The following is a 27363-nucleotide window of genomic DNA, read 5'->3' as shown; positions in this document are numbered from 1 at the left end:
TGTATGTATATACCACACTTTGTTTATCCATTCATCTGTTGATGGTCATTTGTGTTGTTTCCACTTTTGGCTATTGTGAATAGTGATGCCGTAAACATGGTGTGCAAATAATCTGAGTTCTTGTTTTCAATTCTTTTGGGTATATGGGTATATGCCTAGAAGTGGAATGGCTCGATAATATGGTAATTCTATATTTAATTTTTTGTGGAACTGCCATACTGTACCATTTTACATCCCCACCAGCAATGCATAAGGGTTTCAATTTCTCTGCATCCTCGCTAACATTTATTATCTTTTAATTTTTTTTAAATAATAGCCACCCCAATATCCTAATGGGTGTGAAGTGGTATCTCATTGTGGTTTGATTTGCATTTCCCTAGTGATTAGTAACGTTGAGCATCTTTTCATGTGCTTTTTGGACATTTGCATATCTTCTTTGGAGATTTGCCTATTTTTAAATTGGGTTGTTTTTGTTGTTTATCTCCTTCACTTTTGAAGGATAAATTTGCTAGATACAGAATTCTAGGTTGGTGGCTTTTTTCTTTCAACACTTTAAATATTTCACTGCTCTCTCTTCTTGCTTGCATGGTCTCTGAAGAGAAGTTTGATGTAATTCTTATCCTTGTTCCTCTGTAGGTAAGATGTTTTTTAACCCTGAATTCTTTAAAGAGCTTGTCTTTGTCTTTGATTTTCTATAATTTGAATATGATATGCCTAGGTATAGATTTTTTGATATTTACCCTGGATTGCTGTTCTCTGAGCTCTCTGGATCTGTGGTTTGTTATCTATCATTAATTTTGGAAAATTCTCAGCCATTATTAGTTCAAATATTTCGTCTGTTCTTTTGTCTCCTTCTTCTCTTTCTGGTATTCCCATTATGCATATATTACACCTTTTGTAATTGTCCCACAAGTATTGGATATTATGTTCCATCTTTTGCATTCTTTTTTCTCTTTGCATTCTAGTTTCAGAAGTTTCTATTTTCGTATCTTCAAACTCACTGATTCTTTCCACATTTATGTCCCATCTACTGATGAGCCCATAAAAGACATTCTTCATTACCATTATAGTGTTTTTGATTTCTAGCATTTCCTTTTGATTCTTTCTTAGAATTTCCATCTCTCTGCTTACATTACCCATCTATTCTTGTATGTTGTCCAGTTTTTCCAATAGAGCCCTTAGCATATAGTTATTTTAAATTCCTGTTCTGGTAGTACCAAAATCTCTGCCATATCTGAGTCTGGCTCTGATGTTTTCTCTTTCTCTTCATACTGTGTTTTTTGCCATTTAGTATGCCTTGTAATGCTTTGGTGAAAGCTTAACATGATGTACTAGATAAGAGGAACTCAGGTAAATTGACATTTTGTGTGAGATTTTATGTTTGTCTGGCTAGCAGTTAGGCTGGGTTTACTATGTACTGTAGTTGTGTCAGAGGTAAAATTTCCTCTGTTGTCCTTGTTTTTTTGTTTTTTAAGAAAGATTAGCCCTGAGCTAACTGCTGCCAATCCTCCTCTTTTTGCTGAGGAAGACTGGCCCTGAGCTAACATCCATGCCCATCTTCCTCTACTTTATATGTGGGACGCGTGCCACAGCATGGCTTGCCAAGCGGTGCCATGTCCGCACCCAGGATCCGAACCGGCGAACCCTGGGCCGCTGAAGCAGAATGTGCGCACTTAACCACTGTGCCACCAGGTTGGCCCAGGTGTTCTTGTTTTTCTTTCCCCTGTTGTCTTTGGATTTGCCCTAGAGAGTTATTCTTAAAGATCTGAGACATGCAATTCTTTCATTTGTAATTCCCTGTTGTTATACAGGAGCTTTATTGATGTGGTGGTATGGTGTCAGAGACGGGGAAAGATTCTATATTCCTATAATTAGGTCTCAGTCTGTTAGTAAGCCTGTGTTCCTAGGCTGTGATCTTTACAAGTGCTTTTTATTCCACCCTGCCACAACGTGAGTGAGATAGGAAGTCTAGAGGGAGCTGGAGTTGGATATTTCCATTCCTCCAGATTGGCTAGGCTCTAGCAAAACCCAGTGTGGTAGATTCTGGTAAAATCAGTTAGCTTTGGTGCAGGCTTTTGTTAAGGAGAACAGAATACCTTGGGTTATTTCAAAATGGTTATTCCCCACGCCCCCGTCACAATCATGAGGGAATTTTTCTCCAATCTTTGCATTGAGAACCTAGTGGGGCTCATGTAGGTAAAAGTCATGAAAGTGTGGGGGCCTCCCTGGGACTGGGGCTCCCCTCTGGACTTTTAAATTCTCATGCTTGTCCACATAGAGCTTCCAACAATTGGTCAATTGATTTTCCTATCCTAATACTAGCTCCAGTGGGGGGGCTTCTGCTCTCAAAAGCTGTGATTCACTCTATTCACCTGTCTCTCCACTTTTGGGGGCAGTGGTTTACCCTGTGACCTCAATTCTCTGAAGAACCTAAGAATAGTTGTGCATTTTCAGTTCGGCTTTTTTCCTGTGAGGATAGGAGGGATGACTTCTGAGCTCTTTACGTGTCAGACCTGACATTTTTTTTCAAACATAAGTTTTTTATGTTTTTCCTTTGTGTTCATCATTTTTTTTTACTGTAGGGAAGATTAGGATGGCATCTGAGGTTCTTTCCAATACTAAGATTGTTTTTAGATGATAAAAGATTTCAATCAGCAGTTAGTCTTACAGGGTTACACTTTTGCTAAATGCATTCCTATCCCAACCAGTTAGACCCACTATAGTTTTGTTTTCCAAGCTGTGACATGACATAATGAAGCTTAAATTTCATTTATAGTTTTATATTTCTAATGCTTTCCTGCAACCTCTTGCATGTTTGAATTTTTCTTTTCTTTTTATTGTGGTAAAATATACGTGCCATAAAATTTACCATTTTAACTCTTTTAAAGTATACAATTCAGTGGTTTTAAGTATATTTATGATGTTGTGCAACCATCAGCTCTATCTAACTTTTTCATCACTCTAAATGGAAACTCTGTACCTATTAAGCAGTCACTCCCCATTCCACCCGCCCTCAGCCCCTGACAACCACTAACCTGCCCCCTATCTTTATGGATTTACCTATTCTGGTTATTTCATATGAATGGAATCATACAATATATGATCTGTTGTGTCTGGTTTCTTTCATTTAGCATGATGTTTTCTCCTTTTTTCCTCCACTTTTATAGAGATATGACTGACAAACACTGTATATACTTAAGGTGTACAATACGATGTGTTGATGTATATATACATGATATTGTATACATTGTGAAATGATTAACATGATGTTTTTAATGCTCATCCACACTGTAGCACGTATCAGTACTTCATTCCTTTTTATGGCTGAATAATATTCCATCATATGGGTACACGACATTTTGTTTATCCGTTGATAGACATTTGGCTGTTTCTATCTTTGGCTATTGTAAATAGTGCTACTGTGAACATATATGTTCAAAGTTTTGTTTGAACACCTGTTTATAATTGTTTGGGGTTTTTTGAGGAAGATTAGCTCTGAGCTAACATCTGCCACCGATTCTCTTCCTTTTGCTGAGGAAGATTGGCCCTGAGCTAACATCCGTGCCCATCTTCCTCTATTTTATATGTGGGATGCCTGCCACAGCATGGCTTGATAAGCAGTGCATAGGTCTGCACCCAGGATCCGAACCAGTGAACCCAAGGCTGCTGAATTGGAACGTGCAAACTTAACTACTGCGCCACTGGGCTGGCCCCTTTCATTCTTTTGTGTGTACACGTAGGAGTAGAATTGCTTGGTCATATAGTAATTCTGTGTTTAACTTGTTGAGGAATTGCCAAACTGTTTTCCGCAGCAGCTGTATCATTTTACATTCCCACCAGCAATATATGGGGGTTCCAATTTCTTCACATCCTCACTAACACTTGTTGATATCTGTTATTTTGATCATAGCTATCTTTGTGGGTGTGAAGTGGTATCTCATTGTGGTTTTGATTTACATTTCCCTAATGATTAGTGATGGTGAACATCTTTTCGTGTGCTTGTTGGCCATTTGTATTTCTTCTTTGAAGAAATGTCCATTGAAATCTTTGCTCTTTTTAAAACTGGGTTGTCTTTTTATTGTTGAGTTATAGGAGTTCTTTGTATATTCTTGATATATATATATATAATCATATATAAGATTTGTGAATATTTTCTCCCATTCTGAGAGTTGTGTTTCCATTCTCTTGATATCTTTTCTATAATAGCTTTATTAAGACATAATTCACATACTATACAATTCACTCATTTAAGGTATACAATTAATTGGTTTTTAGTGTATTCACAGAGTTGTGCACTATCACCACAATTAATTTTCAAACATTTTTATCACTCCAAAAATAAACACCATACCAATTTGCAGTTACTCTCCACTATATTTTTCTTCAAGGAGGATTTTACTTGATGTATTTGTAGCAGACCTTAAGAGCTACTGAGCTCTGTAGTCAGACTGAGATGCAAGTTTATGGTAAAGTTTCCTACTGTATAATGTAGAGAAGATAGCTTTCCTGGTGTAAATGGGTTTAGAGTGTTTGGAAACTATCCCCTGAAATATTACTCCATAAAAACAACCACCACCTTGTAATTATATTTCTTAAGGAATCCATACCCTGATTAATGTCATAGGAGGCCAAATATCTACACACTAAAATCACTTTCAGAAGGCCCATTCATTTCAGGTAGATTGTTTTGTAAAAGGATTATACTTCTTGACTTCTAATGCTTCTTCCAACTCTGAAATTCATTCAGGAAAGTAATGAAGGGAAAGGAGATACAAGGACTGAATTTTAATTCATCTTTCTATCCCAGATCTTTAGCATGGTTTCAGGTACATAGTAAGAAGTCACTGAATGACTAATGACTTCAGTTTTGAACCTGTTGAGTTTGAGGTGCTGGCAAGCCACACGGTATCTTGCAAGTAATTATAAACTTGGTTCCGAAACTCAGAGAGGTTGAGGATAGAAATAAATCTTCAGGAGTTGTTCATATAAGTGAGACTGCAACTATATCAATGGATAAGATTGCTAAATGAAGGAAAGATGGAATAGGAAGAAATTCAGAATCATTGTTCTGCAGACTAAGAATGAGGCTCTACCCTTAGGCCCATGTTTTCAAAGTATGGATCCTCTGCATTACCTGGTATTCCCATTTAAAATTCAGATTCCCAGATGTACTTAATCTGTTTCTAGGGTTAGAATCTAGCCATTTGTATTATAACAAGCTTCTCTGTTCATTAAAGCTTCCCATTGTTTTATATACATTAATGTTTGAGAGAGCCTGCTTTAGAGAGAGAATATAGACAGAATCACCTGGAGGACTTCATTTTCCATATTTTCTATAATAAACGTGTATCACTTTAAATGGAAAATATTTTTTTTTAAATATTGGATACTGATGCTTAGAGAGCTCTCAGGTTCATAGTTCCTATGTACACTATATACCTTCACATTTGCCTTTTCTATAGTGAGCCATTCCCCCTTTCCTGCCCCCGAATCTGCCTAATCCTGTCTGGCTTTTAGAATCAAGTGGCTAAAGGAAAAAAAGCTTAGTAAAGGGACTTGGGGTCCTGTTTTATCTACTACTTCTTTATTGGCACCGTTTGCCCTTCCCCAAACAATAACTAAAAAAGCAAAAGCTAATTTTCTTTTTTTTCCCCTCCCCAAAGCCCCAGTACATAGTTTTATATCCTGGTTGTAAGTCCTTCTATTTCTATGTGGGATGCCGCCACAGCATCGCTTGATGAGTAGTGTGTTGGTCTGTGCCCAGGATCCGAACTGCCAAACCCTGGGCTGCTGAAGTGTGCAAAGTTAACCACTACACCACCATGCTGCCCTCAAAAACTAATTTTCAATACAAATTCTTTTATATTACCAGTTTCATGGCGAGTCAATGCCCTATTGCCTGTTCATGGATTGTAAGGGCTGTAGCCATGGGTTTCCCAAGACAAGGAGTCCCTAGAAAGCTGGAAACATTCAACCCGTATGCACTTATTACTTTGTCAAGGTGCTGTAACCAAAGGCCACACAGACATAGTAAACCATAAGGATTGTATTTAGTGTGAAAGGAAGAATGGGCATATAGAGGGATGGCTCCAAGTCTGTCACTTCAGGGACCTTCAACCTTTTCCTGGTTCTCTCTGTCTGGCTAGTCAGCATTCCCACAGAAAGTGGGGCTGTCATCAAGGCTGACTTTAAGCCAAAGGGTTTAAATATTTTCTGTGTGCGATTTGTATGATGATAGTCAATGTAGTTCTCTCTCTCTCCTCCCACCTGCACCTCTGTCCCCCACCACCGCTAACAACCTTTTACAACTACTGCACCTTATCTAGAAGTGAAATATCAATCCAGAGAGCTCCAGACTATAACATGGAAATGAAACCTTGGCAGAGCAATGTCCATTTTGTTGCATCATGTCCAGGGTACTTTTTGCTGTTATCAGAGGCAGGCTGAGGCCATAATTCTTGGGTTTACTCACCCCAGATAGTCAGAAACCAGACAGAGAGAGAAGATGGGAAGGAAGACTTGATCTACAAAGACCAAGTGTCTACGCAGAACAGTCAACTTAGTGCCAACTGATGGCAGCGTGGCCTCACTTTAAACCCTTCTAATCTGTTCTGTTCCTGTCCCTGAAACCTTCATGACTCTGGCCTTTGTGTTCTTTTCCAGGTGACCAGGGTGATGTCTAAAAGAAGGCAGGAAGCTGTAGTAACACGCAAAGCAGACTTGCCTTTAGGGAATGTTCTCCTTGGCTCTAGATTCCAGACTTCAATCTTTTCATTCAACTTACATTTTATGAGTGCTTATGCCAGGTATTTTGTGGGCCTTTGAGATAAGAAGTTGGGTAAGATTTAGTCCCTGTCCAAGAAGAGTTCATAATTTAGTGGGGGACACAGAAATGTGAACAAATAATTAGCATATTATAAAGTACAAGTACTGGAATAGAGGGGGGCCATCAGAAGGTTTTCTCTAATTGGAATGGTACATTTATGATGTCAAAGTTGGAAAGGTAGGATGGGACCAGATCTAAAGACTCATGGAATTTGGGCTTTATCCTTGTAGACCAATGTTTTCCAACTTCAGTGACTCATATTCTGCCTTCACCATTTTAATTTCTTAATTTAGGCAGTAATATCTTTGAAATCATGAGTTTAATATATTTTCTTATGAATATTAAAATAAAAATATATTAATTTGTGTACCAGCAGTGGTACACTATAACTGTTTAGAAAGATAATTCTGAGAGCATTGTATGAGAGAGATTGGATGGGGGAGTAAAACAGGATTATTTGAAAGGTTATTGAAATACTGAGAGATGATAAAGTCCTGAACTAAAAAAAGGCATTATTGGCAGGGGTGGTAAAGAGGGGAAGGGATTTAAAAGAGATTTAGGAACTAGAATAGACAGGACTTATAATTAATTAGAGGAAGGTAGGGATATTTATGAACTAAAATCTAGATTTGGTAACTAATTAAGTGGGAGAGTGGAAGATTACAGAAAAGGAAGGATCGAGAATTACTTGCAGGTCTCTTGTCTTGGGAGTGAATGATGGTACTAATTCACCAAAATAGAGAAGAAGAACAAAAGTAGGTTTGAGGGAAAATATTTCCCTCAAAAAATTTATCTAATTGCAATTTTCTTTTAAATTACAAATGCAGTATGTTCTCACTGTAACAAGTGAAACAATCCAAAAATACAAGAAGAAAGTTAATAATCTCCCCTTTCATATCCCCCTCCCCTTCCATTGTAACATCAAGGGGACCAATTTGTGTAGCCTTCCACACCTTCTTCATGAGTGTGTATGTGTATATATATGTGTATGTATGTATGATTTTAATGATTAGTTTTTATAAAGATGAGGATATATATATATATATATATATATATATATATATGTATATGTATATGTATAGTCCTACAACTTGATTTTCTTACTTAGTAATACTTCAGTTGATATACCCCTAGGTCAATATATATCAATCTAACCTGTGCTTTTTGTGTGTGTGTGAGAGGAAGATTGGTCCTGAGCTGACATCTGTCGCCAATCCTCCTCTTTTTGCTTGAGGAAGATGGTCCCTGAGCTAATATCTGTGCCAATCTTCCTCTACTTTGTATATGAGATGCCGCCACAGCATGGCCTGATGAATGGTGTGTAGGTCCACACCCAGGATCTGAACCTGTGAACCCTGGGCCACTGAAGCAGAGCATGCAAACTTAAGCACGATGCCACCAGGCCGGCCCCATACCCAATGCTTTTTTTTGTTAATATTTACATGGTTTATCTTTTTATATCCTTTTACTTTCAACCTACCTATGTCATTGTGTTTCAAGTGCGTTTCTTGTAGACAGCATGTACTCAGATCCTGTTTTTTTTAATCCACTCTGCTGATTTCTGTCTTTTTTTTTTTTGCAAGGAAGATTGCCCCTGAGCTGACATCTGTGCCCATCTTCTTCTATTTTATGTGGGATGCTGCCACAGGGATGGCTTGATGACCAGTGCTAGGTCCCAGTGCACCTGGGATCCGAACCTGTGAACCCGGGGCCACTGAAGCAGAGCGTGCAAAGTTAATCACTACACCGCCGGGCTGGCCTCAATCTCTGTCTTTTAATTTGGTGTATTTGGACCATTTTCATTTGAGGTAATTGTATTAATTTCCTAGGACTGCTATAACAAAATAACATGAGCTGGGTAGCTTAAAACAACAGAAAATTAGTATCTCATAGTTGTGAAGACTAAAAGTCTGAAATCAAGGTGTTGTCAGGGCCATGCTTCCTCTGAAGCCTCTAGAGGTTGATCCTTTTTGCCTCTTCCAACTTCTGGAATCCTCACGCAATCCCTGGCTTGTGGCAGCAGAATTACTCCAATCTCTGCCTCTGTCTTCACATGGCCCTCTTCCTTCTGTGTCAGTGTTCATGTGTCATGTGAAGACATGGTGTTCTCTTTCTCTGTGTGTCTATGTCCATATTTCCCTCTTCTTTTTTTTAAGATTTTGTTTTTCCTTTTTCTCCCCAAAGCCCACCAGTGCATAGTTTCATATTTTTAGTTGTGGATCCTTCTAGTTGTGGCATGAAGGATGCCACCTCAGCATGGCCTGATGAGTGGTGCCATGTCTGCGCCTAGGATCTGAACTGGTGAAACCCTGGGCCACCGAAGCAGAGCGCGTGAACTTAACCTCTAGGTCACAGGCCAGCCCCATATTTCCCTCTTCTTAAAAGGACACCAGTCAGATTGTTTTATGGTCCACCGTAACAACCTCATCTTAGCTTGATTACATCTTCAAGACACTTGCTATAGACTGAATGTTTGTGTTCCCCCAAAATTTGTATATTGAAACCTAATTTCTAATATGATGATATTAGGAGGGTGGGGCCTTTGGGAGGTGATTAAGTCATGAGAGTGGAGCCCTCATGAATGGGAATAGTGCCTTTTTAAAAGAGACCCCAGAGAGCTCCCTTGTACTTTGTGCCATGTGAGGATACAACAGGAAGTCAGCAGCCCACAGCCCAGAAGAGGGCTCTCACCAGAACTCAACCGTGCTGGCACCTTGATCTCAAATTTTCAGCCTCCAGAACTGTGAGAAATAAATTTATATTGCTTATAATACTTTGTTATAGTAGCCCAAACTGACTAAGACAACCCTATTTCCAAATAAGGTCACATTCACAGGTTTGGGGGTTAGGACTTCGATATATCTTTGTGGATGACATAATTCAACCTATGATAGTAATTATTCACATGTTAAGACTTGAGTCTGCCACTTTCTTATTTGTTTTCTGTTGGTTTCCTCTGTTTCTTGTTCTCTGTTCTTACCTTTCTGTGGTTACTTGAATATTTTTTAGGATTCTATCTTGATTTCTTTACAGTATTTTTGAGCATACTGCTTTATATAGTTTTCTTAGTTGTTGCTCTAGGTATTACAATGTAAATATGTTACTAATTACATTCTACTGGTGTCGGTGTTTTACCACTTCAAGTGAAGTATGAAGACCTTACTTCCATTTAGATCTATTTACCTTCTCCACTTTAAAAAAATGTAACTGTCTTAAGTATTTCCTCTACATATGTTGAGCCACCACATCAGATGGTGTTATAATTTTTGCTTTAACCATCAAATATGAGTTAAGAAACTCATGAAGAGGATAATATACCCCTATTTTTGCCCATTCTGATGTTTTTTTCCTCTCTGAAGTTCCAGGACTTCTTTTATCTTTTCTTTCTGTTGAGAGAATTCTTTTAGCCATTCTTTAAGGGCAGGTTTGCTAGCAACAAATTTTCTCCATTTTCCTTTATCTGAAGGATAGTTTTGCCAGATACAGAACTTGTTGTTTACAGTACTTTTTTTTTTTTTTACTAATCTTTATTTTTTTTAGAACAGTTTTAGATTTACAGAAAAATTGAGAAGACAGTACAGAGAGTCCTCATATACCCTGTACCCAGTTTCCCCTGTGGTTAACATCTTACATTAGTATGATATATTTGTTATAATTAATGAAGGAGTATTGATACCTTATAATTAAAGTCCATACTTTATTCAGATTTCTTTAGTTTTTACCTAATGTTCTTCATCTGTTTCAGGACCATCCAGAATACCACCTTACATTTAGTCATCATGTCTCCTTGGGCTCCTCTTGGCTATGACAGTTTCTCAGACTTTTATTGCTTTTGATCAGCTTGATAACTTTGAAGAGCACTGGTCAGCTATTTTGTAGAAAATCCCTCTATTGGAATTTGTCCGATTCATGATTAAACTGGGGTTATGGGTTTTGGGGAGGAAGACCACAGAAGTGAAAATACCATTTTCATCACATCATATCAAGAGTACATACTAGCAAAGATGTTACTTTTGATGTTCACCTTGAACACCTGGCTGATGTGTTTGTTAGATTTCTCCACAGTCAAGTTACTCTTTGATCTCCTTTTCCATCTCGTACTCTTGGAAGTCACTGTATGCACCCAAACTTAAAGAATAAAGTTACGCTCCCCCTCCTTGAGAGCAAAGTATCTACATGAATTATTTAGAATTTTGCATAGCAGATTTGTCTCTTTTCCCCATGAATGTATTTATCTATCAGTCCAATCAATCAATCATTTGTTTATATCAGTATAGACTCATGGATATTTATTTTGTACCTTGGGTTATAACCCGATACCACTTTACTGTATTGCTCAAATTGTTCTAGCTTTGGCCACTGGGAGCTCTTTTAGTTGGCTTCTGTGTCCCTTTGTCATTCCACTATCATTGTGTTTTTCTCCTTTGAGTGCTTCCTTCCTTTCTGGCACTATAAGATGTTCCAGGCTCATCTTGTATATTTCCTGCCCTAATCTGACAGTTCTTTTCTTTCTGCACTTGAAAAATTTTGTGCCACTTCCTTCTGGCCTGCATGGTTTCAGATGAGAAATCTGCTATCATTCAAATTGATGTTCCTGTATACTTTTCTCTTTGGCTGACTTCAAGATTTTTTCATTGTCTTTCATTTTCAGCAGTTTAATTATGATGTGTCTTGGCATGGATTTCTTTGTAACCCATCCTTTCTAATAACTGCATGCTATTCCATATGTGGAGATAGCACAATTAAAAATATATGCTATAGAAATATAATCACCAATATAAAAATATACATATAAAGAATACTTATTGTAGCATTGTTGTTAGTGGCAAAAAAAAAATGGGAACAGACTGTAGGGTCAAAGAGAATGTGTTATTAATCTGGGGGAAGTCTTCAGTGCTGTGGGTTGAGTTAATGATATTCCTCAGTTTATAGCACATTATCATCATTGGCCCTTGTAAGATTCCTCCCTGTTTGTTTGTATATTCTCTTTTAGCCTCATTTCCCACTCCCAGGCCCTCTCCACCCCACAGGCAACCATTCCTTAATGTATATCCTTTTGTTTAAATATATTCTTATAAAGTACAACTTTTTTTATGTGTGTATTATTTTAATTTACATAAATCTTTTTGTGTTAGACATTTCAATGTTTTCTTTTTCACTCAACACCCTGGTATAAAAGCCATTCCTGTTGCTATGCAATACATCTGAGGCATTCCTTCTTCCTGCTGCATCATACTCCAAGGTATATATCTACCACATTTCCCTTATCCACTTCTCCAGTGATGGGCAAGCAGATTACCTCCACCTTCCTATTAACACAAACAACAATGTGATGAGCATCCTTGTACATGCACCCTATGGACCTGTGTGGCAATTTCTTTGGCATAGAAGGGACATATATGTATTTTATACTTTAATAGATATCGCCAGATTAGTTTCCTAAAAGGTTATAACTAGTCATACTTCTACCAGCAGTGTCTGAGAGTCTTTTTTTCCTAATCTTCATCAACACTCGGTGTTCTCATGCTCATAAATTTTTGTCAGTCTTTGTAAGAAACATTGCATTTATTGGTTTAATTTGCATTTTCCTGGTTACTAGGTGAGGAAACATGAATTTCTTTTGTAAATTGTCTTGTTTAGAATTGAATTCTGAATGTGTTGAATTTGAGACATCTGGGAGCATCTAGATGACCTGTCTAGTAGGCAACTCAAAATATGAGCGTATAGTTCCAAAGAGAATTAGAGTCGGGAGATAGCAAATTAGGAGTTGACAGTTTATAGATGATAGCCAAAATCATCTAAATGGGATCTAAAAGATAGGATCATCTGTGAAAACAGTGTAAAGTGAGAGAAGAGCTGAACAGAATCCCTGCAAATTCAACATTTAAGCAGCAGATAGAGGAGGAGTCAGGAAGAATGTGAGAAGGAAAAATTACAGAGGAGGAAGAGAAGCAGGAAAAAGGGATGCCAGGGAAACAAGTGGGGAGAGATTTCCAAAGAGGAGGATGTGATCAGCCATATCGAAGGCTACAGAGAGGTCCAGTGAGGTTCGGACTGAAAAGTATCTGTTAGATTTGGCAATTAGGACATTATTTGTCACCTTAGTGAGTGTAGTTCCAATAATATGGTGAGGGCAGAAACCAAATTGCAGGGGGTCGAGAAGAGGCTTGGGGGTGAGGAAGTAGATAGAGGAGAAATAGATGATCCTTTAAAGAAGTTTGGACCTAAAGGCAAGGAAAGAGGGCAACAGTTAAAGGGATTATAAAGTTTGGGGAGGGCTTCATTTGTTTTAAGAAAGGAGAGACTTGGTCATTTGTACAGGCTGATAGAAAGAGAGGTTAGAGACAAGAAGAAGAGAGATTTTTTTAATTGTTCCAAGTGGAACTCTTGATTTCCCTTCCAAACACGCTTCTCCCCAAGACTTTATAATCTCAGTAAATGACACTACTATCATCCAGTTGCTCAACCCCAAAACCTGGGTATGACCTGTTTTGTTTTGTTTTGTGAGGAAAATCTGCCCTGAGCTAACATCCATTGCCAATCCTCCTCTTTTTTGGCTTGAGGAGGATTAGCCCTGGGCTAACATCTGTGCCAATCTTCCTCTACTTTGTATGTGGGATGCCTCCACAGCACGACTGATGAGTGGAGGACATCTGCACTTGGGATCCGAACCCGCAAACCCTGGGCTGCTGAAGTGGAGCGCACGGAACTTTAACCACTTGGCCACGGGCCGACCCCTGGATATGACCTTTGAGTCGCCCCCTCCCTTCCTTTCTCTCATTCCATTTCATGAGCAAGTGGGAATGTTAGGAGAGCACCCGAATTTTCTAATACTCTAATAACCTTACTTACAAGAGCAGGATGTAGGAGCCATGCAAGTCAGGGTCAGAAAGAGGGCTTCTTGAGCTTGCTTTTTGTTTCCTGACCTTATTCAAAGGTAATAGTCAATTTTGAGAACAGAGCAGATGCCAGCCTTAAATAGCTAACTGAACTTCTTTCGATTATTAAGAACAATACATTGGCTTTAGTGCTGTATTGAGAATTAATGATGAAAAGCATCAGCAAAATAGTACAAACTGGTGGTGTAGCTCCTCTTCATAATAGGTATTAATTCTGCTCTTCCTTCCAGTTCTCTGGTAAGGAAGAGAGAAGATTAGGCCCCAGTCTAATAATGAAAGGGAAGGATATGGGTAGGGGCTGAGTGTGAAGGAAATAAGCCTTTGTTTGAAAATCTACCATGTGCCTTAAAACTCACTAGACTTAAATCCTTAATGGCATGACCGTGTACCCCCAAGACTGGGTACATAGTGTAGGAGCTTGATAAATGTTTGAATCTAAACTGTTAAATTACCTCGTTTAATCCCTGCAATAACCCTATGAGGTAAATAGTTTTACCCACATTGTACAGATTAGGATAGAAAAGCTAGGAGAATTGAGTAGCTTGTCCAAGTTCAGACTTACGAGAATGGGCAAGCATCAAATCTCTGCAGTGCAGTGCAAACACCTCGTTGTAGAGGAGGGTCAGTGGTTTGGGGTAAGGAGTGCGGCTGTGGCGAAGAGAGTAACTTTCTCTGCACTGACCTGCTTTAGAGCCAGAGTTTCTCAGCCTTGGAACTTGATATTTGCAATTAGATAATTCTTTGTTGTGGGTGGCCATCCTCTGCTTTGTAAGATGTTTACCAGTATCTCTGTCCTCTACCCACTAGATGTCAGTAGCACACCCTCCCCACCCCACCTGGTTGTGACAACTAAAATTGTCTCCAGACACTGCCAGGGTTGAAATCACCCCTGGGTGAGAAGCACTGCTTTAGAGGCTCACAGAACAGGGTTGGTGCTGCCCAGGAGCCTCTTTATACTCAGAGTGACTCTTCCCCAGTCTTTTCTCCCTGCAAAGTCAGTGGTAGAGAGCCTGAAGTGAGCACAAACCGACCTTGGCTGATTCTAAGCTATTTATATTCCTCCCTCCGTATTATAGATTTCAGTTTTTCCCTCCCTTGCATCCCCCACCCAGCCCTTCCTCCCATTTTGGCCAATGTTGTACTTTGTATGAGAACAGCACCCCAGGGTGACTAGAGTATCAGTCACGCAGAGTGTGTCTGAACTTTCTGGTGAAATTCAGGCCCTTTCTGCTACCAAACTTTACTCTAGGCCCTGAGGCTGGTTGCCTCTCTCCCCCATGGTCTCCTTTGTCATATGGAGATGCCAGTCATATTTGTGGGATTCCATCCATTGTTAAAAAAAATGATGGCGTCAGATCTATCTGAATCCAAGGCCCATCCTCTTACCTTTACTCCAGTGATTTTCAAACTTTAACTTGGATCAGAATCACTTGGAGGTCAGGTTACCAGATTTAGAAATAAATAAACAAGAAACAAAACAAGATACCCAGTTAAACTTGAATTTGAATATAAGTATGTCCCAAATATTGCAAATATTTATACTAAAAAAATTATTTGTTGTTTATGTGAAATTCACATTTAGCTGGACCATCCTATATTTTGTCTAGCAACCTTGCCGAAAGGGCTTATTAAAACATAGATTACTAGCCCTCACCCTCAAGAGATTCAGCTTCAGTAGGTCTGATGGAACCTGAGAATTTGTCTGCTGGTCTAGGGACCACACTTTTGAGATCCATGGCATATAGGTTAAATGGTGAAAGATAAGAGTGTTGCCTCTGTGAAGCCTTCCCCCCGATCTTCACACCTCACCAAAGCAGAAGGGAAGAAAATGACTGAAACTGAAAGCAGGGTTCTACCTTTTTTAAAGTACTGAACCACCGGATCAGAAATCCATGTGTGAGGGTAGATGAATTTTCATTGATAACAATGGCCTGCTAGCTATTCAAAACTGTGAATTTTGAGCAATAAAGCAAAAGCAGTCTAAAAGTCAGTTTAGGGAACTTTATTCTTACCATTTACCAAAACCTAGTGTTAGTCATTGCTCAATCTTGATTAAGTCAATGAGAATGCCTCGTTTTAGAAACTGATTCTTGAAAACTATGCAGTTATCACAGTTGTTTCTTTTTTAAAATTTTCTTTAATCACTGTTTTTGCTAATTATGAAAGTAATGTATGCTCATTAAATTTTAAACAAATAATCTAGAAAGTAGTAACTTAGAAAAATTCCCTATAATCCTAGTCCCAAGAGAGAAACTCTAAGTATTTGCTGTACGTTTATAGAGGTCCTTTGCACAGTGCTAATATGTATAGTTTTATTTCTTTTTTTTAACAAAAATTGCATCATTATGAACTCATGGATTTGAACATATTTGATATTTCAGACTCATCTTGTACATTTCCTGCCCCAGATCTGGAATCAGCCACTTCTCAAAAAAACCCTCGTTTCTTTTTAGTGGGAAATTGTATTTCAAGGCCACAGTCTAGATGCTAGGCTAGCAGTGCTCATGGCTACAGGGCTGGTCCTTATTTCTAAGGCTTTTGAGAAAAAATGCCTCATGAGTTGACACTGATACTTTAATTCAAATTCAGGCATTCAGGGTTTTCCTTAACTCCTGTCCTATAGCTGAATCTCCTTTCTTTCATGCTTGAGAATCTTGCTTCCCAAAGATATAGGGGATAATAGAATTAGAATATATCATAATTACTCATTTACTTTATCCCACTGATATACACAACTATCTAAGACTAGCAGTGTTAATGCTGCCACCACCAATATGATTACAAGAACAATTAAAAAGTTTTTTTGCATATTCTCTCTCGGTTTTCCACCCTTTTGTAGCAATTGCATTACTATACTCTCTTACTTAGAACCTTCATTGAATATTAGTTCTACAAATATGTGCGTGTGTGTTTATTTATTGTACTTATTTAATGCTCACTATCAGCCCTTATGTCAATACTTTTCTAGTTACTTTGCTTTTCTGAAGTTTATTCGCTGGTAGATCCCTCGGGGAGGCCCCACAAGAGCAGTCTCTCCTGCATGATGGCATGTTGATAACAGTTTGTAGCCTCTACTCTAGAAAGTCAGTGTATTCGTTTGCCAGGGCTGCCATAACAAAATATCACAGACTGGGCGACTTAAACATCAGAAACTGATTTTCTCACAGTTATGGAGGCCAGAGGTCCAAAATCAAGGTATTAGCAGATTTGATTCCTTCTAAGACCTCTCTCCTTGGCTTGTAGATTGCCACCTCCTTGCTGTGTCCTCACATAGTCTTTTCTATGTGTGTGCATATCCCTGGTATCTCTATTTGTGTCCAAATGTCCTTTTATAAGGACACTAGTCAGATTGGATCAGGGCCCACCCTACTGGCTTCATTTTAACTTCGTTACCTTTTAAAGGCCCTGTCTCCAAATATGGTCACTTTCTGAGGTACTAGGAGTTAGGGCTTCAACAGATGAATTTTGAGGGGACACAATTCATCCCATACCAGTCAGTTTGGCTGGATATAAAATCTTTGGCTCACATTTTCTTTCCTTGTGGATCTAGAATATGTGACTTTTCTTCTGGCATAAGCCATTGCTGTCAATATATCTGATGACTGGCCGATTTTCTTTCTCTTGTTCTCTTCGCCTGAATACATAAGATTTTTTTCTTTAAAGTCCAGTAATTTTACTATGATATGGTCATTTTGGGTTGATTTTCTCAGTTACACAAATTGCCTTCTTAAATGTTGTTTCAAGTCTCTATTAGAAGTTATTTCAGGAAAACTTTCTTATAGTCTTTATTATTTGTTCTGTTCCCTTACTTTGGTTTTCTTCTATGTATGTTGGATTTTCTTTATCTTCTAAATTTATCACTTTTTCTCAAATCCTTTTTATCTTTCTTTTTTTCTTTTTGATTTTAAAAAATTCCTTCTTTTCATTTTCTGTTTCTCTTAAGGCATTATGTGTTGAGTTTATTTACTCTTGTGTTCCTTCTAGTTTAGAATTCATTTCTGATTTTTCTTTTATTTACAATTCTTTCCTTAGTTCTGTTCCCTAACTTTTGAGTTTTTCTAATTCTGATTTATGTTGTTCTTTCATATTTCATATCTTTTTCTTAATTTTTTTTGCTTGTTTTAAAATAGTAGCTTATAGTTTTCATGTTTTCTAGTGTTAAATTTCTGCCATGCTTTCATTGTCAAGGGATGTTATTATCCTTATTCTCATTTTTATTATAATAAATGTGACCTTGATCCTTTTCTGTTGCTCATGTTCATGTAAGAACATGAAGTTTGTTTTTTTTTTAATTTTAGAGGGAAGCTGGATTTAGAATAGATTTTCTAATTTCATGGCTTTTGAGCTCCCTCTTCTGTTGCTTTTGTGTAATATTAAAAAACTGACACCCTGCTGCTGATGCACTCCCTTACTTTTGTCTGGATCTTTTCTTGCTGCACTGCCTGGTTTGGATTCTATTCCCAGCAGTTTCTCCTCAGTGTGGGGCTTTGTCCTGGAATGGACCTTTAGCTGGTTAGTTTTGAGAAGTCTTGGGGCTCACACTGCTCCAGGCCCTGATTCTTCTAGCCTGTTTGGGTCTTACCACTACCCTACTATTGGAATACACAAAACCTCTCCCAGTTTCAGCTGCTATCCTCTGATTGGCCCTCTGAACTTTCTAGTGAGTGACTTTGGCTGCTTGGAGATTCTCTGATCTGTCAGATGCCCCATTGCTTCTCTCTGCTTCCTTTTGTACAACTGCTAATATCATACATGTCTTTGTAGCTGTTGGTAATTTGTCTCCTTTCCTCATATTTTGGGGTTCATGAGAATATCTTGTTACCTAGTTTTTTTGCAGATGTTGTCCATGGGTTTTGGTCTTGCTGTCCTATTTTCTCTGTTTTTGTAGAGGGACTTGGGAGGATTAAAAAACTATGCTACCTCACCACCTTCCAAGAATCATCCTGTCCATTAAGTTTTTATTTTTTTTAAAGATTGGCCCCTGAGCTAACATCTGTTGCTGATGTTCTTTTTTTTTTCTTTTCTTCTTCTTCTCCCCAAAACTCCCCAGTACATAGTTGTATATTCTAGTTGTGAGTGCCTCTGGTTCTGCTACATGGGATGCTTCCTCAGCATGGCCTGATGAGTGGTGCCATGTCTGTGACCTGGATCCGAACTGGTGAAACCCCAGGCCACCGAAGTAGAGCATGTGAACCCTACCACTTGGCCATGGGGCTGGCCCCTGTCCATTAAGTTTTAATTGCAATTATTATGTTTCTCATTTTTGCAAGTTTTTAAAACAGTTTTAATCAACTTTCTGAAGTATTATTTACATATAATAAAATGTGCCTATTTTACATGTACAATTGGATGAATTTTGACAAATGCATACACCTGTGTAACTACCGTCACCATCAAGAGAGAACATTTCTATCATCCCAGAAAGTTCCCTTGTGCCCTTTCCCAGCCAATTGTCCTCACCCAGGGCACCAGGCAACCATTCATCTGCTTCCTGTTACTAAAGATTTGTCTTTTCTAGAATGTCATATAAATGGAATCGAACAGGATGTACTTTTTTGTGTCTGGATTCTTTTGCTCAGCATAATGTTTTTGAGCTTCATTCATATTATTGCCTGTATCAATAGTTTGTTCCTTTTTTAATGGAACTTAATGTTCCTTTGCATGGATATGCACCATTTATTCATTTATTCTCCTGTTGATGGACATTTGGGTTGTTTTTAACGTTTGACTATTATGAATAAAGCTGCTACAAATATTCTTGTACATGTCTTCTTATGGCTGTATGTGCTAATTTCTGTTGAATGTTTATCTAGGAGTGCAATTGCTGAGTCATGGAGTAAATGTATGTTTAGCTTTATTAGATACTGCTATATAGTTTTCCAAAGTGGTTGTACCAATTTACATTGCCATTAGTAATTATGAGAGTTCAGATTATTCCACGTCATTGTCAAAAATTGATATTATCAATATTTTTTAAAAAATAACCTTTCTGGTGAGAGAGAAGTGTGTTTTACTAATTTTTGGTAGTGAGCTGCTCATTTTCCTTAGAAAATTATTTGCGGAAAATTTTTGAGGCCTCGGGTAAAAGAGCATTCTTTCAGAAAGTGTGTTTGCTTCTTCTAGGCACTTATGGGCAATGGTCTGGGACTGTGTAAGGTAAATCAAGTTTTTTGGGCCACCAGATGGTGTGTATTTGAATTGTAAACTTGAGCAAGGTCCAGCTTATTGTTCAGTTTCTCAGGGATGTGATTCTCTCCTCTGTTCAGAGCCAAAGCAACCTTTCCTTCAGTCCCCTGGAGCTGGGAAAGTGGGGTTTGGTGAGGTTACTTTTTAGTTTGCCCTTACTTAAGATTGTAGTCCTTTCAGGATTTAGCTAAAACCCATGGGTACAGAAAGAGAGCTTTTTTTTTTAGATTCTCCACCTCGGATGGACCTAGGAGTCTATGAATATTTTAGCTGAAGGTCACTAGATTTAGCATATGCTCCCAGGGCAAAAGCAGCTTCTGTGCACCACATGTCTTTATGGGTTCCCTTTTATTTTATCTTAATAATTCCTTACTATCTTACCAGTTCTTTGATGCTTTTAATAAAGTGCTTTATGTTTTATCCAGTCTCTTAAGTGGTTTTCTGTGGGAGGGTTGGTTCAAATACCTAGTGCACCATATAACCAGGAATGGAAATCTTGCTTCATATTTCCGTCATTATTTTCTTGTATAGTTTTGTTTGTTTCTCCTGGAGTTGCCTTTTATATTTTCTTTTTGAGGAAAGAGACATGACTTTCCAATCATTAATATTTTCCAGCTTCTTTATCTATCACCTAGAATCTATTTCATTCTTCTTGAAGATATTCATTCTGTAGCACTCTGGTTGCTTATTCTAAATTGGACTGATTGCTTTCCAGTCCTATTTCACAGTTGTCATTCTGGAGTTTTTTTTGTCACTAGATTCATGAGTTAAGTCTACTATTTCATATTTCCCATGTCTTTTTCTTTCTGGGATTTACCCTGGTTTTGTTGGAGTACATCTTCAAGTAACATACTGTACGAACGAAGGGTGTGTAGGAGGTATTCTTTTGAGTCCTCACATTTCTGAAAATATCTCTTTGTACTCATACTTGATTGGTGATTTGGCTAGGTTTTAAATTCTAGGTTCAGAATAATTTTCCCTCAATTTTAAAGTGTTATTCTAGCATCCAGTGTTGCTAATGAGAAATCTGATTTTTGTTTCTTTATGGGTAACCTACTTTTTCTTTCTGGAAGCATTTACAATTTTCTCTATTTCTTTTTCTTTTCTTTTCTTTTTTTTTTTTTGAGGAAGATTAGCCCTGAGCTAACATCTGCTGCCAGTCCCCCTCTTTTTGCTGAGGAAGACTGGCTCTGAGCTAACATCTGTGTCCATCTTCCTCTACTTTATATGTGGGACCCCTACCACAGCATGGCTTGACAAGTAGTGCATAGGTTTGCACCCAGGATCCAAACCAGCAAACTCTGGGCCACTCAGTGGAACATGTGAACTTAAGTGCTGCGTCACTGGGCTGGCCCCAATTTTCTCTGTTTCTGATAGTGTAAAATGATATAGTATGTAGCTGTGGGTCTTTTTTTTTCCTTTGGTCTTAGTAGGTCCTTAAAATCTTCTCTTTTCTGAGTTATGTTTCCTCTGGGGTTACTTCTTGTTTATGTTGGCCTTTCTTTTCATAATGCTTTTTTTCTTCATATTTCTGATGGGCTTTGATTGTCTCTTCATATTTATAATTGAAAGAATAAGTAGGTGCTATAGATTCCTCTACTTTACTTATGTAGGTCCATTTTCCCCCTAGATCTCTTCTCTGAATAGGGGATTGTACTAGACATCTGTGTAACTGGCCAGGGCTTGTGACTAGTAGCCTTCTCTTTAGACTTGGGTTTGGAAACTGCCTTTAGGCTGGAGGTCCCCAAATGCCATATTAAGAAGAATTTTCATTTTCTCTGGGGCACCAATACCTATACTATCCTTCCGTTTTCTCCAGCCATTTATTCTATTTCTACTGAGTCCTTTTCTCTTTCTTTCTTTCTGCCTATCTTTCTCTTTCTTTCTTTCTTTTTCTTTCTTTCTTTCTTTCTTTGTTCTTTTTTGTTGTTGCTAAAAGATAAAGATTGGGTTAACTATGTTGAGTATGGGGATGATGGGTGGGGGGGATCATAGGGAGCTAATGGGGGCATTTGTTTCATAGACAGGCTTTCAATTCACCCCTGGTTTTCAGACTCCCTTCTTATTTTGACCTTGAATACTTGCCAGCTCTGAAATGGGAGTCTTTCTGGGCTTCTGCCGTGTACGTTGGCTTCTTCCATTCTGTTTCATCAGTTGACACATTTCCAATCTTCCAGAAATTTGTTAAGCCCATTTTCTTCACTGTTAAGGGTTCATTCCTTTATTACCATTTTAATAGGATGTCAAAAGGGAGGGAGATAAGCACATATCTTTAGTCAGACATCTTCAATTAGCACTCTCTTATCTTTATAATGGCTTCATGGTAGACCTTTGTGTGTATGTAATATAGTTTATTAAATGCCCAATTGATGGACATTTGGGTTCTTTCCACTTTTTCACTATTCAAACAGTGCTGCAGTGGACATCCTTTGTACATATATCTTTGGGCACCTGTGTAAGTATTTCTGTAGGATAAATTCATAGAAGTAAAATTGGTAGATATTGCCAAATTGTGCTCTTAAAACATTGACCTACTTCACACTCCAACTAGTAGTGAATGGGAGTATCTCTTTCCCCACATCTTCACAACACTATTTATCATTAATCTTTTTCTATCTTTGCCAGTCGGATGGGCAGAAGTCTGCTCTCTCATTGTTTTAATTTGTATTTCTTAAGTATGAGTGAGGTTGAGCATTTTTCAGATGTAATTTCTTTTGTGAATTCCCTGTTGATCTCCTTTGCCAATATTGTTTGTCTTTTTCCAATTGATTTGTTCTTTTTATGTTATGTATCACAATTCTGATTCTGGGTTTACATCATTTATAAATTTGAAATATGAAGAGTGAAACAAAGTTAAGCAAACTTCTCTACCATACGGTTTTAAAAAGCCTTTAATGTGGGGCCAGCCCGGTGGCAGAGCGGTTAAGTGCGCATGTTCTGCTTTGGTGGCCCAGGGTTTGCCAGTTCGGATCCTGGATACGGACCTACACACCGCTTGTCAAGCCATGCTGTGGCAGGCGTCCCACATATAAAGTAGAGGCAGATGGGCACGGATGTTAGCTCAGGGCCAGTCTTCCTTAGCAAAAAGAGGAGGATTGGCAGCAGATGTTAGCTCAGGACTAATCTTCCTCAAAAAAAAAAAAAAACCTTTAATGTGGTAATGTACATTGTGAAGAAGTGAATTTAGTATGCAACTTTTCTCAAACTAATCTCACCGCAGAACTATTTTTTCCTGGAGTATCTTGAGAAACTAATTTTGAGGGACCAGTTTGGGAACTGCTATCTTATCTAGTCATTAAGCTCAATAAGAGTGAAGACTATGTCTGTCTTATTTACCATTGTATATCCAGCATCCGGTACCTGGCATGTAGTAAATTCTAAGTAAATATTTGTTTAATAAATGTATGAATAAATCTGTTAATGCCCAATGAATGAGCATTTGTTTCACCTACTATATGATACTCTTATAGGTTCTGTTTAAGATGTAGAATTACTCTATTTCATCTACTCTGAAACATCACTGACTATAAGATGCATCCTTGTTTTATGTAACACTAGGAAAGAATAAAACTGCCAATTAAATTATAACACAACACTATTTTAGCTTTTAGAATTTATAATTATTGAGAGTGTTCTTTAAGACGTATTTAGAAATTGATTTTTATCATCTATCAGTCTTGTGCATATATTACAAAGAACACTGAAATGAAATAAATTGATTAAGATATTTCTAAAATATCTTCACGTTTAGAATCTGACCCTTTACTTTTGGTTAGAGTATATCCAAATTACTTTTGGTTCAGTTAACATGTTCTGGATTTTCCACAGAATGTTATTCTCTTTGTCATTAACAACATTGGTGATGTAGTGTTTCGGGGAGTGGGGAGGAGTGTTCTGTTGCCGGGGTTTTCTTCCAAGTTGCTGACAACCATTCTGCAGGTTTTGATTTTGCAAGCTGGTACTTTGTTGATCTTACCAGATGGTGTCAGGCAACGACAGCTACATCAAACTGCTACCTGGTCAATAGCAACTGTGAGATTCCATTATAAGATGGATACCAATTTCAGAAATTTTAAAAACATGAAGAAATGTGCATCTTTGAATAGATGAAATTTGCTATTAGATATTATGACTGTGCCCTTCCTGAATTCTGCATTTCTCTTTAGCTAAGTTTATTTTTCTCTTTTCCTTCATTGCCCTGCTTTTCAAAAGAGTAGTCTGTGTTTACTGTCTTCCGTTCCTCCCCTTTCATTCACTTCTTAATCCACTGCATTCTAACCCCCATCACTCCAGTGCTGGTCTGTTTCCAGTCCCTCTACAGATTTCATTCAGCAGCCAGCTAATGTTTATACTCTATTTGGGAAGATAACAATAGTAAGGAGCAAATGGCAGAATCTTAGAGCTAGAAGGTCTCCTAATTCTGCCTTCTTTTATATGGCAAACCATCACATATTTGACTCTTACCTGTGGCTCCTTTCTCATCTGCCCCTTTTTAGATTTATTTTATTTCAGTTCAATAATTCTAGCTTCTTCAGTCAGTCCTTATGTGACAAGGTTTCCAGAAAACTTCCCGTTTTAGTTGCTTTGACCTGAGCTTACACTGTAGTTGGCAGTGGCCTTCCTCAGGTGTGGAGCCCCAAGTGAAATGCATGATGCCCCCCAGGGAAACACAGCGGAATCACAATGACCTAGCAGTCCTTTGACTATTACCGAGCAGCCTTAGCTCCTAGTCCCCACAGATGCTGTTTCCAACCTTCCCTCACCTCCCTTCTCAGGTTACCTGCTCCATCCCTGTTCCCTCCCATGCGGAAGATGTCCCTGCCTCCCCTTCATAAAGAGCACTGAAGCCGAGTACCAGCTCCTTTACTTCAAAATTTAGTTACATTTGTGCTCAGCCTTTCCTGTTTCCCTCCCTCTGAGAAAAGTTAATCATTCTACTTGTGCTCAGAATCCTATACCCTCGCATCTCTACAGGGTCCTGGCTGGGCCAGTATTATTCCTTCTCTTTCTTATCTCTTCAGCCTTTCTAGCTCCATCATAGATTCTTGCCCTCAGCTAGTAAACATGCTTTAGTATCTACCGTCTTGTGAGAAAAGAGTATACTTCATTAATTCTACGTGCAGCCTTAGTTAAATTTATTTTCTTCCTTTTTTCAAAAATAAATTTCATTTAAAATATCTCATTGCGATTTCCTTTTTGGTTCAAATTTCAAAAGTTATAAAAGAACAAGCCAGGAAAAATTCCCCTCCCATCCCTATCCCAGTGGCAACCAGGGTTTTCAGTTTCTTGTTTATCCTTTTGCAGCCCAGTCCTAATGCCCTAAGACATCCATCGTATGTAATGAGTAAACTTATTACCCATGCATCTAGAATGGCATTGTTTGCATGCAGTTCTTGGGAGAATTAAGAAAATAGTCACACAAATAATTTTCTGTAGGGCTTTATTCTCTGAACCCTGGTTGAGAAAAGCTGTACAGATAAACTATGCATATACAAGCAATTGTGCGTATATATATATATGTGTGTGTGTATATATATATAATCTTTCCTCTTTTTTAGAGAAATGATACAATCTTACATGCAATCTTGCCTCTTTATTCACTTAACAATATATATTGGAGATCTATCTATGTATCTCTATCCATCCTTTCTATGTATCTGTCTGTCTGTTTATCTATCATCTATCCAGCTATTGGAGATATATATATCTCTCCAAACTTAAAGAGCTCCCTCATGAAAAAAAAATTCACCTGTGTCTTAAAAAATACTAGCTTTATTGAGCTATAATTCACATATACAATTCACCTATTTAAAGTGTACAAGTAAACAGTTTTTAGTAAATTCACAGAGTTGTACAACCATCATAACAATCAATTATAAAACATTTTTATCACCTCAAAAAGAAACTCTGTACCCATTAGCAGTCATTCCCCATTTCCTCTCAACCCTCCCAGCCCCTGGCAGCCACTAATCTACTTTCTGTATCTATAGATGTGCCTATTCTGGCTATTTCCTATAAATGGAATCATACAATATGTGGGCTTTTGTGACTGGCTTCTTTTACTTAGCATCCAGTTTGCAAGGTTCATGTTATGACATGTATCAGTACTTCATTTCTTTATGTTGATGAATAATATTTGATTGTATGGACATGCTACATTTTATTTATCTGTTCATCAATTGATGGACGTTTGGGTTTCTATTTTTTGGCTGTTATGAATAATGCAGCTATCAATGTTTGTGTACAAGTTTTTTTGTGGACATATGTTTTCATTTCTCTTGGGTATATATCTCGGGGTAGATTTTCTGTGTTATATAGTTATTCTATGTTTAACCTTTGGAAGAACTACCAAACTGTTTTCCTCAAAGTCTGCACCATTTTACATTCCCACCAGCAGTGTATGAGGGTTCCAATTATTCCACATCTTCACCAATACTTGTTATTATCTGTCTTTTTGATTATAGCCATACTAGTGGATGTGAAGTGGTATCTTATTATGGTTTTGATTTGCATTTTCCTAATAGGTAGTGATGTTGAGCATCTTTTCATGTTCTTTTTGGCCATTTGCATATCTTTGTTGGAGAAATGTGTATTTAAATCCTTTGCCCATTTTTAACTGGGTTGTCTTATTTTTCATTGTGGTAAAATATACGCAACATAAAACTTACCACTGTAACCATTTTTAACTGTACAGCTCTGTGGTGTTAAGTACATTCACACTGTTGTGCAACCACCACCACCATCCATTTCCAGAATGTTTCCATCTTCCCCAACTGAAACTCTACCCATTAAGTACTAACTCCCTCTTTCCCCCCTCCCTGGCTCCTAGCAACCACCATTCTACTTTCTGTCTCTACGTATTTGACTACTCTAGGAACCTCATATAAGTGGAATCATATAATATTTGTCCTTTTGTGACTGGCTTATTTCATTTAGCGTAATGTCTTCAAGCTTCATCTATGTTGTAGCATATATCAACATTTCCTTCCTTTTTTTTTTTTTTAAAGATTTTATTTTTTCCTTTTTCTCCCCAAAGCCCCCCGGTACATAGTTGTGTATTCTTCGTTGTGGGTCCTTCTAGTTGTGGCATGTGGGACGCTGCCTCAGCGTGGTTTGATGAGCAGTGCCATGTCCGCGCCCAGGATTCGAACCAACGAAACACTGGGCTGCCTGCAGCGGAGTGCACGAACTTAACCACTCGGCCACGGGGCCAGCCCCAACATTTCCTTCCTTTTTAAGGCTGAATTATATTCCAGTGTATGTATATACCACATTTTGTTTGTCTATTCATCCGTCAATGGAAACTTGAGTTGTTCAAACTTCTGGCTATTGTGAATAATACTGCTATGAACACTGATGTACAAATAACTGTTCAAGTCCCTGCTTTCACTTCTTTTGGGTAAATACTCAGAAGTCGAATTGCTGGATCACATAATAATTCTATGTTTAATT

At 38.1% G+C, this 27363-nt stretch overlaps 1 long non-coding RNA gene across 8 annotated transcripts in view; it reads left to right on the top strand.

The window, feature by feature from the left end:
- LOC106828883 (uncharacterized) overlaps nucleotides 1-27363 on the top strand; it is a 79286-nt gene that overhangs the window by 37710 nt on the left and 14213 nt on the right. For 4 of the 8 annotated variants that reach the window (XR_011499741.1, XR_006522580.2, XR_011499735.1 and 1 more), the window contains 3 exons: nucleotides 6664-6806; nucleotides 8410-8634; nucleotides 10572-17608. This is a non-coding gene — a long non-coding RNA (uncharacterized lncRNA). Of the gene's footprint in view, nucleotides 1-6663; nucleotides 6807-8409; nucleotides 8635-10571; nucleotides 17610-18775; nucleotides 27360-27363 lie in introns of those variants that run through there. The other 4 variants (XR_011499739.1, XR_011499738.1, XR_011499736.1 and 1 more) reach the window with 4 other exon arrangements.

Source organism: Equus asinus, chromosome X, assembly GCF_041296235.1.
Source record: "Equus asinus isolate D_3611 breed Donkey chromosome X, EquAss-T2T_v2, whole genome shotgun sequence".
NCBI classification, from domain to species: domain Eukaryota; kingdom Metazoa; phylum Chordata; class Mammalia; order Perissodactyla; family Equidae; genus Equus; species Equus asinus.
The sequence above is the reverse complement of the archived record's forward strand: the minus strand, read 5'-3'. Positions and strand labels throughout refer to the sequence as shown.